Consider the following 13,248-nt stretch of genomic DNA (forward strand, 5'->3'; position numbering starts at 1 on the left):
TACTCTCTCCTCCATTTTAAGTTCTACCATCTTGATTGGGGCTTAGTTATTACTTTTCTGCTTCTTACTATGCTCTCTGGTTTGGGTCTCTCAAAATTTGAATTCATCCTGTGAATGGATGACAAGGAAATTAAAACACTCCTTTACTTTTGATGCTCACACCCTGTCTGGAAAATAAACTCCAAACTCTGACATGGCATTTGGGGCCCTGTTAATCTATTTCCAACCTGTTTTTCTACTCCTAACTTTGCCCACACTGTACTTTCTCTATAGAATATGTTATAAACTAAGTGCCCTGGATCACGGTGTTCCCTCTATCTGTTATGGTTGTTCTTCATTTTGGGTCTATGTATATGTCATTTTCTCTGTAATACCGTCTGTGTCTCTTGCCTTCTCTCATACCCTTCCTTATACTATTATTAAAAATACATTTTAGTTACAGAAAGTGTTCATCTCCTCTATTGCAGTAGGCCCAAAGGGAAAAGTCTTACTCATTTGATTCACTTTGGGTAACACAATATCTGACAAAGAGAGTATCCACTAAATACTAAACTGAGCAGACCTATTCCTCATTTAAATATTTTAAACCAAAGAATCATTCTTATCTGTAAAACATAATACTGATTTTTTTGTCAGTTATCATTATAATGTCTTTCTTTCATGTACTGAGGATTGAACCCAGAGGTGGTTTACCACTGAACTATATTCGCAGCCTTTTTTATTTTTCATTTTGAGATAGGGTCTCCCTGAAGTGCTAAGAGCCTCACTTAGTTGCTGAGGCTGACCTTGAACTTGTGCTCCTCCTGTTGCAGCCTCCCAAGTCACTTCAGTTAGCATTAGAGTTAAATGAAAATTATTTAGCTTTGGTAATAATGGGGAAAATGTACCCTAAAGATGAATTATCCATTGTAATCTTCTTGGTTTTTCATAAATCAAATAGCTAAATTTCTCTCTTGCAGTCAGTTTGGAAGAAAACAGGGAAGTTATTCAAAAATCCAGTCAAATGTCTGCAAAAGACACAGAAACAAAATATAAGACCTTTTCTAGCACTAATAGAATACCAAGGTAGGAATCATAATGCTTATTAATTTTTTGCATATTAAAAAGCTAAGGAGACCTCCCCTGCCCACGTGGTCACCTCCACAGCAGCCTTTGGAGAGGAGCTGTGGGAGGACTGTGGCCCATGAGGCTCCTCGCAGATGAGTGCCATGGCGGCAGTGGCGTGGCCTCGTGCCAGGTGGGGTGGCCTCTGGGTTTTGGCCTCCCATCCCCCCCCTTCCCTGGAAGCAGGCCTGTGGCCATCGCGGGAATGGCAGCAGCTGCAGAGTTGGAGGCTTCAGTGCTTCTCTCTACCCTTTAGCCTGATCCAAGGGAGGCCAGGTGGCCTGGGTGGCTGGAGGTGGTCTGCTGCCTGAGAATGCGAATTCTCTTTATCAGGATATGGAGACTGTTCAATCACCAAGAGCACAAAGTTATCATTGTTGTATTGGATAATGCAGGAAAAACTACCATCCTTTACCAATTTTCTATGAATTAAGTTGTACATACACCCCCTACAATAGGAAGTAAATTAGAAGAGATAGTGATTAATAATACACATTTCCTAATGTGGGATATTGGTGGCCAAGAATCTCTTCATTCTTCCTTGAATACTTATACTAACACAGAGTTTGTAATAGTAGTTGTGGACAGTACAGAGAGAGAGGATTTCTATAACTAGAGAAGAACTCGACAAAATGTTAGCACATTAGGACCTAAGAAAAGCTGGATTACGGTTTTTTGCTAATAAACAAGATGTTAAAGAATGCATGAGTGTAGCAGAAATCTCCCAGTTTTTGAAGCTAACCTCTATTAAAGATCATCAATGGCATATCCAGACATGCTGTGCTCTTACTGGCAAGGGACTATGTCAAGGACTTGAATGGATGATGTCTCAACTTAAGATTAGATGATCTCTACTGACCTCTTCTCATAGACTTTGTACAAACAAAGTGCTGGACTTTGCCTGAAAGCTGCAAAAATTAATGGTCTAGATATATTTATACTAAACTGATTTCAATTTTTTTCTATAAGAATAAAAATTAAGACCACTTGTTTGAAAACAAGATGAAGTTTCACCTTCCAATTTGCTTTCTCATTATTAGTTCCATCCAAAGTACTTCATTAAAGCTGTGATTGACATTTTTTTTCATGAATCCTTTCAGGACAATGTATAGCCTGTGGTAAGTTCAAAGGGAGAAGAAGATGTTTTGAACTTTAAGAGCTTTATTATCAGTATACCCCTCCCCAACTGAATGTTGTTCTCTTCTTGTTCCACTAAGTCAAAATACAAATCAGCACAGATACTGTTTCCAATATTTTAAAAGTCATGATAGTTATGAAAAAAAAAGTATTTTACTTAAGGTTGTGTATGTATTATGTATATACCCCAAGTTCAAATTAATGGCTTTGATTTGTATTCTAAAGAAAAACAAATAATGCAAAAATTAGTAATATCCTTAGTTATTGCCCTAATGAGATAAATACTGGCATTGGTATTAAGTGCCATTTTATACTTTTCCTGTATGTTTTCTGTATTATACTAATCAAACATCCCCTCTCCCCCAATCATTGAGCTGCTCTTAAGAAAAAAAAAAGATACAGGAAAAAGTTTGACATTGTATACCCATTTTTTTTTATCAGTAACACACATAGAAACATGTAATCCAACTAAGTGAAATATCTGTCAAATTTTTGGCTTACCAGTTGACAGAATTGCACAGTAGAACATTTATCAGATTATTCCTTGTATTGGTCTAAATTATTGAATAGATTATTAATCCACTTTAAATCAATCATAAATTGTGATTAAAACTAACAAGTGATTTCTTCTTAATTAGAATCTATTGTATGAAACATATCTACCCAAAAAGGTAACATTCTATGAATATTATTAAATAATTACCTGCAGTCTTTTTTTTCTTTTTTTTTTTAACCAAAAGCAGTGGACATTTATTCCTCAATTTTTGTGCAAGAGTGTAAAGATGCATTTAAAAAACCTGATGGCTAGAAAGCATCATTCAAGGCCTTCAGGCTGGCCTGGTTTACATTTAAATTAGGAAAAGAAGGGGGGTGGGGAATGGTAATTTGCCTAGTTCACACACATGATGTTTCTGGCAGATACAGTTGTTTACAAGTTTCAAACTACATTTTACCAGAGTCAAGGGAAGACTTCAAAAAGCCACATATAGTACAATTTAAAATTGGATGAACATCCTACAAATGTTAGTGCAAAGTAATTATGTAGACTCTCCAATACGAGATTGTGCTCAGGTTTGGTCAAAGTTGCTCTTCTAAAATTACAATCTCAGAGGATTAATTTACCAAATACCATTTGTTTTATGACCTATGTACCAAGGGAATGTCACAAGGTTTTGGTGATGCAGCTTAGTTTCATTAATAAAGCAAATTTCTTATTTAGTTTAACAGTCATGTTCCTGGAATGCTGCACATACATTTCATGAAACCACTTTTAAGCTTATGCTTCTCTTTGTTCAATAAAACTGCTCAAGATGTCCTTTTTTCTAGGTAAACTGAAATTGTTTCATGATTTTGAAATGCAACCATTATCAATAAAAACATTTCAGGAGAGAAGGAAAATCCATCACTAATCTCAGCTAGACAAAGTTCTTAAAATCAAAAAGCCTATTCACACAAAATTATATGTAATGACTGTAGTAATCAGTTTATTACACAGATTAATCATTCTTGAACATACAAGCTCCACAGGAGCAATTGCGTCTTTAAATATACACAAGTATTTCCATCAAATGAATTTTCACCCTTACATCCAAATAGACCTAAGCAGTTAAAAACATAAGAAAAATAAGAGCTATTAGCTATGTATTAACTGAGAAACCACATACAAATCAAAGAATATGGAGAAAGGGGCTGAAAGGATGAAGGTTGAAGGGGCAGGGAGATGGAAAAGAAGTTGGGAACAAAGCCCATCACACTTTATATACTAATAGCTCCAACCCATTTAAATGCTGACCAGTTAAACTTAGACCTTAAAATATAGGATGTGGGTAGAGTTTAATCTGGTTGGTCATAACCTTCTCACCTAAGTTGTAGGTCCTTCGGAATAAAATTAATACAGAAACAGCTTCATGTTCTTCATTTCATAACTGTTTTGAGTTTAAATGGATTCCACTTAAAAACAATCTCCTACAGGTCAGTGGAGCTTTACCCCATCCAAGCATACACCTTGTACCACCCAGCATTCCTCACACCTTCTCATTATCCAAATTAAAGTCAATAAGGAGAATTTTTTAGTCTCACACCTAGGTTACGCCTGGAGAACTGGCTTGTCACACACAGACTTCTCTGCTAGGAGGCAATGTTGGTACAGAAGTACAGTATTTCTAGTTTGTTGTTCCAAGTACATACAATAGGCAGCACTGCTGTATCAGGTAAACATGTGCACAGGGGAAGATGAGGCGTGGGCTCATAGAAAGCAGTCAAATGGAAATCAAAAGGACTTTCTCTTTCAGAGTTCCCCTATCTTTATTTGTAGAGGTTATCCAATAATTTCTTTAATTACATCGCATACTTCTGAGTCCATTCCCTAGCTATTCTGTTGTACTTTTCTCTGTTTTGTAGATCAAAGCAATCTCAGGCACTAAAGGAACATCTGGATTGGGATCACACAACAGAGAACAGATGGACAAGAGTACTTTTGAAATAGTTAGTGCTGGAGACCACTGTGACCGTAGAATATCGAGACAAATGCTGCCATTACTGTTAATATTTGGATGATAAATTCTTGTTGTAAATGCAACCTTAGGTGGTTTGAAGGGATAATCTGTTGGGAAATGAATTGTCAAGAAAAATACTCCACCCTGATAGGGACTGTCATTTGGCCCCATTATTGTAGCTTGCCAATGGAATGTATCATCTCCAACAGGACCTGCAGAACACTGTGCTGGAGGGTCCCTTGCCAGGTCATTTTATTCCTTGTGGATTCTCTTCAGAGCCAAGGTGGGAGGCTGTGGAGGTGGCAGCGGCCCCTGGCCGAGGGCGGAGGGGGCGGGAGGGGGGGGAAGGGACAAGGGGGCCTAAGGCCACCTCAGCGGTCGCGGATCCGCCAGAGAAGATGGGGAGTTCGGGAGCCGGTTGGACAAGACAAGCTGAAGGCTGGGGCCCACTCAGCTTCTGGGCCTGCTGCAGCGGTCACAGCATCACCTGGCGGCGGCCCCTTTAGGCACTGCCGCCCCAGCCGCCGCCGCCGCCATAGCTGCCTCTTCCTCCCAGTCTCAGAGCCTCCACAGCCGCCACGGATCCCTCCACCAGGAGCAGGAGTCTCTGGCTCAGCAGGCCCCTCTTGGTCGGATAGCGAGAGGAACTGCCTGCCCTCCGGCCTGCTGCAGGCGGACCAAGGGACGCGTGGGCAGGCGGGTGGCGCCGCTGGGTGGGGCCGCCAGAGCCACCTGCAGTCTTTTTAATATAAAATTATATATGTCAAGCTGTTAAAATGAGAGTACAAGTAATGCATAAAAATTTTCTGAGCAACATTTGAAATTTCTTAATTTGCAGATTTCTTATTTCTTATTTTAGGACTTGGAATACTTTTTAGGTTTTTGTTTGTTCTTAAGTTTTCTTTTATGTTTCACCATGTAAATGCATTGTTTTACAATTAATAGAGGTAAATTTTTTAATGCTGCTGGCTGGAAAACGGATTGGTGTATGACATATTATTTGTACTAAGAACTAACTTGACCCAAAATACCTTGTGTTCGTTCTTTCGTTCCTTCCTTCCTTCCTTCCTTCCTTTATGTCTGAAAATTGAAGGTATTTTTGTCATAATTGTAAACAATTATCCTGTATTAAAATATATACTCTATTTGTGTAACTTTTATGCCTTGAAAAAAAAAAGCTAAAGATATTGTAAAGTCTAAACATACTATTATTTTAATTAAAAATAACCTTAGAGAAACTGCATATATGTTAAAGGGGCAGTGTTAAATCAATATCATGAAATATTTTTGTATAACTCTTTAAAAAATCTAATAAATACTATTTTAATGAAATTACCTTCAACCTTGCTCTATGACTATGTGTGAGGTGTCAGCACACTATAGCCTATGAGAACAATGTGGCTCCTCACCTGTTTTTTGTTTAAAAAAAAAAAGTTTAACTGGCACACAGATACACTCACTTCTGTTCTGTCAGAGTCTGCTTTTGCTCCACATTGGCAAAGGTGAGTAATTTAGAGACTGAATATCACACAAAATATAAGATGTTTATTATCTGACCCTTTGAAGAAAAATCTGGTCAGCTCTACTATAGTTATAGATTTCCAATATAGCAGTTGGAAATCTAGCTGAAAACTAATCTAATTTGTATATTGTGGATTCTTTTTATTCTAGAATTTAGAATCTTTATGAAAAGATGACATTTCAACAAATTTTTTTAAAGGCATAAAAGTGATATGATAGGAAAGTACAGATATCAAGTACATAGTAAACACAAGGAACTTATATACAGGATTTTAAAAAAACTAAATCAGTTTATTTTATTACTTTTAATATAAGCCTGCCTGATTATTCACTAAATAAGAAAAGGAATGGCTCATTTTTATAATAGAATATGTTACTGAAAATGAACTTGTCTACTACTATGGTCTCAATAAAAAAAAAAAAAGAAAAACCAATTCTTTTTATAGGAATAAAAGGGTAAAATTATGTATACTCAATTATTTTTAAATGAGGGGAGAAAAAGCCTGAAAGAGGAAGAAAGAAAAAGAAAGAAGGAGAAAGAAAGGGAGTCAGAGAAAGAGACAAGAGAGATTGGAGAGGGAAGGGAGAACTCAGTACCTCATTCTCTAATCTATATGAAGCCAATCTGTGTGCCAAAATTAAGGCCATCTCAGACATGGGAGGAAAAATTTGACAGGATGGCAAGATGACCAAAGGTTGAGATCCTGATTCAGGTTGTGAATATTCTGTGGAAATATTCCTCCTTGTTCTAGAAGAATCCTTAGGATAAAGATTTTTTGAAAGAGAGCAAGCATTTATTTTACCAAATGCCAAAGAAATATGAAAACAGTATGTACAACGATGTAAAAGAGTTCTATAAAAAAATCTGGTAGGAATAATGCAAATTGTTACTTATGTACACAACAAGGACTAGCTAAGAAATGGTAGATTTTTATCATCTAAGTTTATAAATGAACATACGAACTTCCATACTGTCCTGTAGACATAATCTAGTTACAGAATTTTATAATCAAAATCAAGGGCTTAGTTAAGAAGAAATTTTTCAAACTACAAGAATATTTTTAACCAAAATTCATTTGGTTTAGACATAGTGTGCATTTTAGTCATCTAACCGTATGGTCTCCTTTCCTCTTAATTAACTGTATTTTTCACTGAAAACTTGCTTCCCTATAAAACTTTATGATATGAAATATGAATGAAAATTAGTGATATTATTTGACAAATCAAATCAAAAATCAATTCCAACCCTTTCTACTTATGTGTTAAATGAGTAAATGAGTATTACTGAATGGAATAGGAACACAATTCAAATCAGCTTTCAATTTTCCAAATATTTAACAATAGATACTAAAAGCAAAATTTTTTAAATTCAAGATGCATGAGATCACAACAAAATGGAAAGTGCCTGTGTATTTATATTACCTAATGTTTTTCTGAAGAAATATATCCTTCCAATTAATTAGAAAATATGAAAAATTTTAAAATATTAGCTTTCTAAATGTTTTTATATTTTAGAGAGTTCACCTGAGGAATGACTGTAAAGTCAAGTAAATGCCAGTTAAGTTTAAGAAGAAATTGGATCTTTTCAAGGTCAACTGTTTCTTCCTTCACTTTCAAATCAATGAGAGATACCAGACAAGAAATTTTATGTCATTTGAACATGTTGAGAATAGATTTTATATCTAAAATGAGTTTTTGTGTAGTGTATATTGCAGTGTATATCTGCCACCTGTCTTCTTGGAGTGTATATCTGCCACCTATCTTCTTGAACTTCTTGGAGTTCTCTGAAATAATTTTCATTTCAGAAGCAATAAACAATAATCAAACTTACAGTTCCACAGTGAAATCAGTCTTAACTGGTGGCTTTACGGATGTCAATATGGGGTGTAGGTGAGTTAAAAAGTTGTACACATTCAGGATGAAGATTATGAAATGTGTTTGCCTATTCCTAGGAAGAGTAAAAGAGCAAGGTCCTACAGAAGGTCCAAGTACAACAATGTCTTCTAAGCTACAGCCATATTCTGCTATCATAGCATTCACTGTAGCCATAGCAACACCTAATAAAGTAACTTTCCAGCCTGGCAAATAGGAAGAAAAAGAGATAAGGAACATTAAGACATAAAATTTCAACTCAATTTGTGTCTAAGTTAAAAATGAATAGATTCAGTTTGTGAATCACATAATTATTACACATAGTACTTTTTAAAAAATGAGACGTACTATAATAAAATACATGATACAGAATAGCTATTTAATGGGAGTCACTGTCTTCTTCTTTTAAAATATGTTCTATATCCTTCATTTCCACCAGGTTTATATTATCTTAGTTTTCTTTCTTTACAAAATATTAATTGTGGTAAGAAACATACAAAATGAACCATTTTAAGTGTACAATTCAATCTCCAGCAGAACTTTTTCATTCTGTAGATCTGAATCTCTATATCCACTAAATAACTAATTTCTCCCTTTCCTCAGTTCTGGCATCACAATTATTCTTTGTTTCTACAAAATTTATTACTCTAGCTACTCACATAACTGAAATCACATAGTTTTCATCTTTTGGGGAAGTAGCTTATTTTATTTAGCATAACAATCTCAAGGCTCATCCATGATATAGTATATGTCAGAATTTCCCATTTTTTAAGGCTAAATATTTCATTGTGGTATGCCATAATTTGTTTATTCGTTCACCTGTCATTCACCTGTATCCAATTTCAAGGTTAATTTAATTATAAAGTGAAAGTTCACTTTTATAACTTCATTTTGACTGCTTCATCTGAGAGATCTTAAAACTAAACATTTCAAAACATTAGAAGTAAATAATATTTCCTTTTAAAACCAATAACTGAGATTCAAAACTTAAACAACTTTTGACAAGGTCACATGATAAATGTAACTTCTCAACCAATTCCATTAATTTAGCTAGGTCAAAAGAAATATATGTCGCTTTCTTCTTTATAGTCTAAATATCAAAGTAGTCACAGATTTACAAGTAAAAAGAAATTCAAAACATCAGTTCATTTCACTTAGAATCATAACCACAGGATAATCTAAATATTATTTTCAAATACCTTCACTTAAAAAATTCTGTAACCTTAATATAGGTTATAGCATCTAAAAGTATATCTGTGCTCTTCAGCAACAGTTATCGTTAAATACAAGTAATCATTTAAACTAAATGCAGTTTTGCAAACATGTCTTGCTTTTTTTTAACTCCCTACTTTTACATCTTCATCTGTGTGAATTCCTTTCTACACCATACCTGACATTCCTACTCCCCTGATGCCTGAATATAAAGGGTTCCCAAACATAAGCAGCACCATGTCCCTAGGCAGTGCTTAGACAAGCATGGAGGGTTGCTGTTTTATTACTGCAATGACTGGGGGTGCTACTGGCAGTAAGAATTGCAAGGGCCAAAGACACTTTCAAGGGCACAGTAGGATTATCTTACCCCCAATGTTAATAATGTCCTTGCTTACAAATACTGACACTCAGTGAAAACCTAAACCTCAGGAACCTACCTAGGTACCATCTCCTTTGGGAATTTTACTCCGATTCCTATCATTTGATTTATATATTCCCTTTATCTGCTCCTATAATAAGAGTATGCAGGCCCCACCCCTATCATTACATTGATCATCAAGTAATATAATTAACTGCCACACCCAATAGAAAAATTCATTTTTTTTCCTGTATTAAAAATTTAGGAAAATCCTAAATGCTTAGATAAGTATACTACCAGAGTGAGCAACCCCACTTGCTTTTTTGACAGGATCTGTGAAAACTACAGGTATCCAGTCAGCACCAAGAGCTGCTATTGTGACTCCTCTTTGGTTCAAGGACATTCCATCAAAAGATTCAGGCTCCTCCCTTCCCATAATCCCCACTTCTTTGGCATGATCAGTCTAATACCAAAAATACATGATAAAAAGGCTTTGAAAATGGGGTTTCTCATAATATAAGCTTTTCCAAAAGTACTTATTTCAGTGCAAAATCATGTAACCAGCATAAATTACTAGAATTCAATAAATCTATCATTTCAATACAAAATACTAAATGCAATATCTCTGCATGTTTTATTCAAAGGAAACTAGGTCTTAACACTTAACAGTTCAATAAAGTTCATCCTGAATACCTCATACTTGAAATGGGTACTAGTCTTCCAAAAAGTAGAAATTTAACATTTTAATAAGGAATTCAAATTAATTATCAAATTAATATTGCATTTATTTTTCATAGACTCAAATAAAGCTAGAATTTTGTAAGGAACAAGACATTATTACTTAATTATGATGCTAGTGTTTAGAAAATAATGGCTTTTCTTTCTTACCATTCAGTAATGTTTCTTCTATATCTAAAAGGGCAGTGCTACTATACCAAGAATTAACAGTAGTTTTAGAATTGAAGCGCTCCAGATGAAAAAAAAATCCATGTGTGTATATATAATGAGATTTATATAAATATATGAGATTTATGTAAATATATATTTATGAGGTTTATATATCTCATAAAATTGGTCTTTAGGCTATGATATATGAATCCAAGAAAAATAATTACTGAAATTTTAGATAAAATACCAGAAACAAAAGAGAAATAGCTTAATTAAGTTCCATGTAGTTACTTGTATGGTCTAAAAATATGGTTCAAAATATGAACCAAAATTTTACCTTTATTTGATAAAATTTTTCCACAGTAAATCCTGCAGTATTTGCCAACCTACGTAGATTTTCTTGAACAACTACCTTGGGATCTCTTTGTTTGGAACTACTGAAGAGATTGAATGAGCTAAGTGTTGGTATATAAGATATCCCACCTGTTCTTGTAGTAAATCCATGTATGAAAATATCTGTTGAAGGCAAGTAATAAAGATTAAAAAGATGCTCTCCAAAAGACTACAAAGCACTACAAAAGCCAGTCTCTCCAGCAGATCTCCCTTACCACTTCAACCAGCTCTTATTTATCTGGCTTCTAATTTTGACAGCACTTTGTACCTCCATATGTTCTTATTACCTACTGCTGTTTACCTTCCATATGGGATTACTGCTCTTCAAAGTGTATCTTCTGTCTCATCTGTCTTTTTCATACCAACAGCATACAGCTCACAGTAAATACTGTCTCTACCAAGAAGGAAAATTGACTATTTTAAATTTTACCCTTCTGTGAAAGTATTAATGAGAATTTCTAAATAAGATTTCCAGTTTTATAAATTGCATAGTAAAGAAAGGCTGGGGAATTTGCTTAAAGCTAAATTTGTTTGAACAAATTTGTTTATTTAGTATGTCATTGAAGGAGTCTTCCCTTGTCACCCCTGACCCACAAGGCCATCCATAACACACATAGCAAATGATGCTAATGAACAATAAGTGAACACAAGAAAGGGTGGGGAGAGGTGAGCAACCTCTGAAGAAAGACTGGATTTTCACATATAGAGAAAAACAACAGAGAATGTTGAATATACCTGGGATCAAAGGAGATGTGATAATATTCTCCTTTCAGTGTGATAATTCTCCTTTCAATGCTGGCAGACTTCTCAAATATGTTTCTATTTCACTCTGGATTTCTTCTAGCTCATGAGCTCTGATTGTGTTTATCTCAGTGGACTGTTTCAAAAGGTCATCCCTCAAAGTCACCTGTAAATTTTCAAACTCAAAATTGTAAACCTCAGTGAAGAGATAATCAATAAAAGCCTTCATTAAGGTTTTCCTATGTGCAGGTACAATTACCTTAATGCTGCTCAGAGTTTTTCATCATCTATTTTTTTGTTTAATGGTTTAAAGAGGCAGTCATGCTGGGATTGTTAACAGTCTCAAATTCTCTCAAGAGAGCTAACAATCCATTGCTTGTTTCCAGCTCACAATTATCATGTTCACCATCCCTTTCACAGCTCATGTAATTGTAACCCATTATGCAAAGGAACTTGGCCTTGGCAGTATGGTGGTACTGGATGGCATTCAATGTCTTCAATAATGTCTGATAGCAGTATTCCTGATAGTTCAACTTCAAACCAAAGAGATCAATCAAAACTGCTTCTGCCATCCTTCAATAATATACAAAGTTTTTCAAAGAAGACTTCTGTGCCAAACAAATTACCTGAAAAAAGAAAAATTGGTGCACGTAAGAATACAAAATAATATCAATTTTCTAATGCTTACAGCAGAAATTTGTGATGAACAACAACAAACAACAGAAAAGAATTAATTGCTTTGACCTCAAAAAGTAACAAAAATAGGGTTGGGGTTGTGGCTCAGTGGAAGAGTGCTTTCCTAGTAAGTGTGAGGCACTGGGTTCCATCCTCAGTACCACATAAAAATAAAATAAAGATGTTGTGTCCACTGAAAACTGAAAAATAAATATTTAAAAATTCTCTCTCTAAAAACAAATAAGTAAACAAATAAATAAGCAGTCATTGTGTCCATCTACAACTAAATTTTTTTTTTAAAAAGTAGAAAATTACTTGTTGACTTAGAAAGTCCTGTTTTTTAATTACAAGGTGTCAATCTATCTGCTCTATCATTAGTTCTGCATAATTGTTAAATTGGGTCACTTCCCCCATATGAAATACACAGCCTTAAGTTGACTGAAAGAGGTTAACCTGAAAATCGAATTTTTGTGGCAATGAAAGCGGAGGGACTAAAGGATTGCCCCTCAGTATGTGCACACTGGGCAATGTCACTTAAGTGGCTGCAACTTAATCTCACGGGCTTCCTAGCTACCTGGGATTAATTGATTAATTTTTCACTTGGTATCTTTTTTTTAAAAAATCAAATGGGGTATAATTTCTCATTTTCCTGATTGTACAGTTTGCAGAATCACATTGGTTATTATTGATTAGCAGCCAACTCCGAATCTTCAGCCCACCTGGGGTTAAAGGTCTCTCCCTGGTGCGATTATGGTGACCCCTTTGCCCAGACCCTGTTCTCCCGCTGCCTCTAGTTCTCTCAGCTCCAGATTTCGAAATCTGTGAGAGGTTGGCCACCAGCCTTCGCTGGCA

At 35.2% G+C, this 13,248-nt stretch overlaps 3 pseudogenes; 1 reads left to right on the top strand and 2 right to left on the bottom strand.

The window, feature by feature from the left end:
* Nucleotides 1-888: 888 nt before the first annotated feature.
* LOC143411776 (purine nucleoside phosphorylase LACC1-like) lies at nt 889-12,293 on the bottom strand (annotated as a pseudogene).
* Nucleotides 1,418-1,952, top strand: LOC143411708 (ADP-ribosylation factor-like protein 5A pseudogene; annotated as a pseudogene).
* Nucleotides 4,440-5,043, bottom strand: LOC143386568 (ubiquitin-conjugating enzyme E2 D2 pseudogene; annotated as a pseudogene).
* Nucleotides 12,294-13,248: the final 955 nt, after the last annotated feature.

Source organism: Callospermophilus lateralis, chromosome 12 (assembly GCF_048772815.1).
Source record: "Callospermophilus lateralis isolate mCalLat2 chromosome 12, mCalLat2.hap1, whole genome shotgun sequence".
Classification (NCBI taxonomy): Eukaryota; Metazoa; Chordata; class Mammalia; order Rodentia; family Sciuridae; genus Callospermophilus; species Callospermophilus lateralis.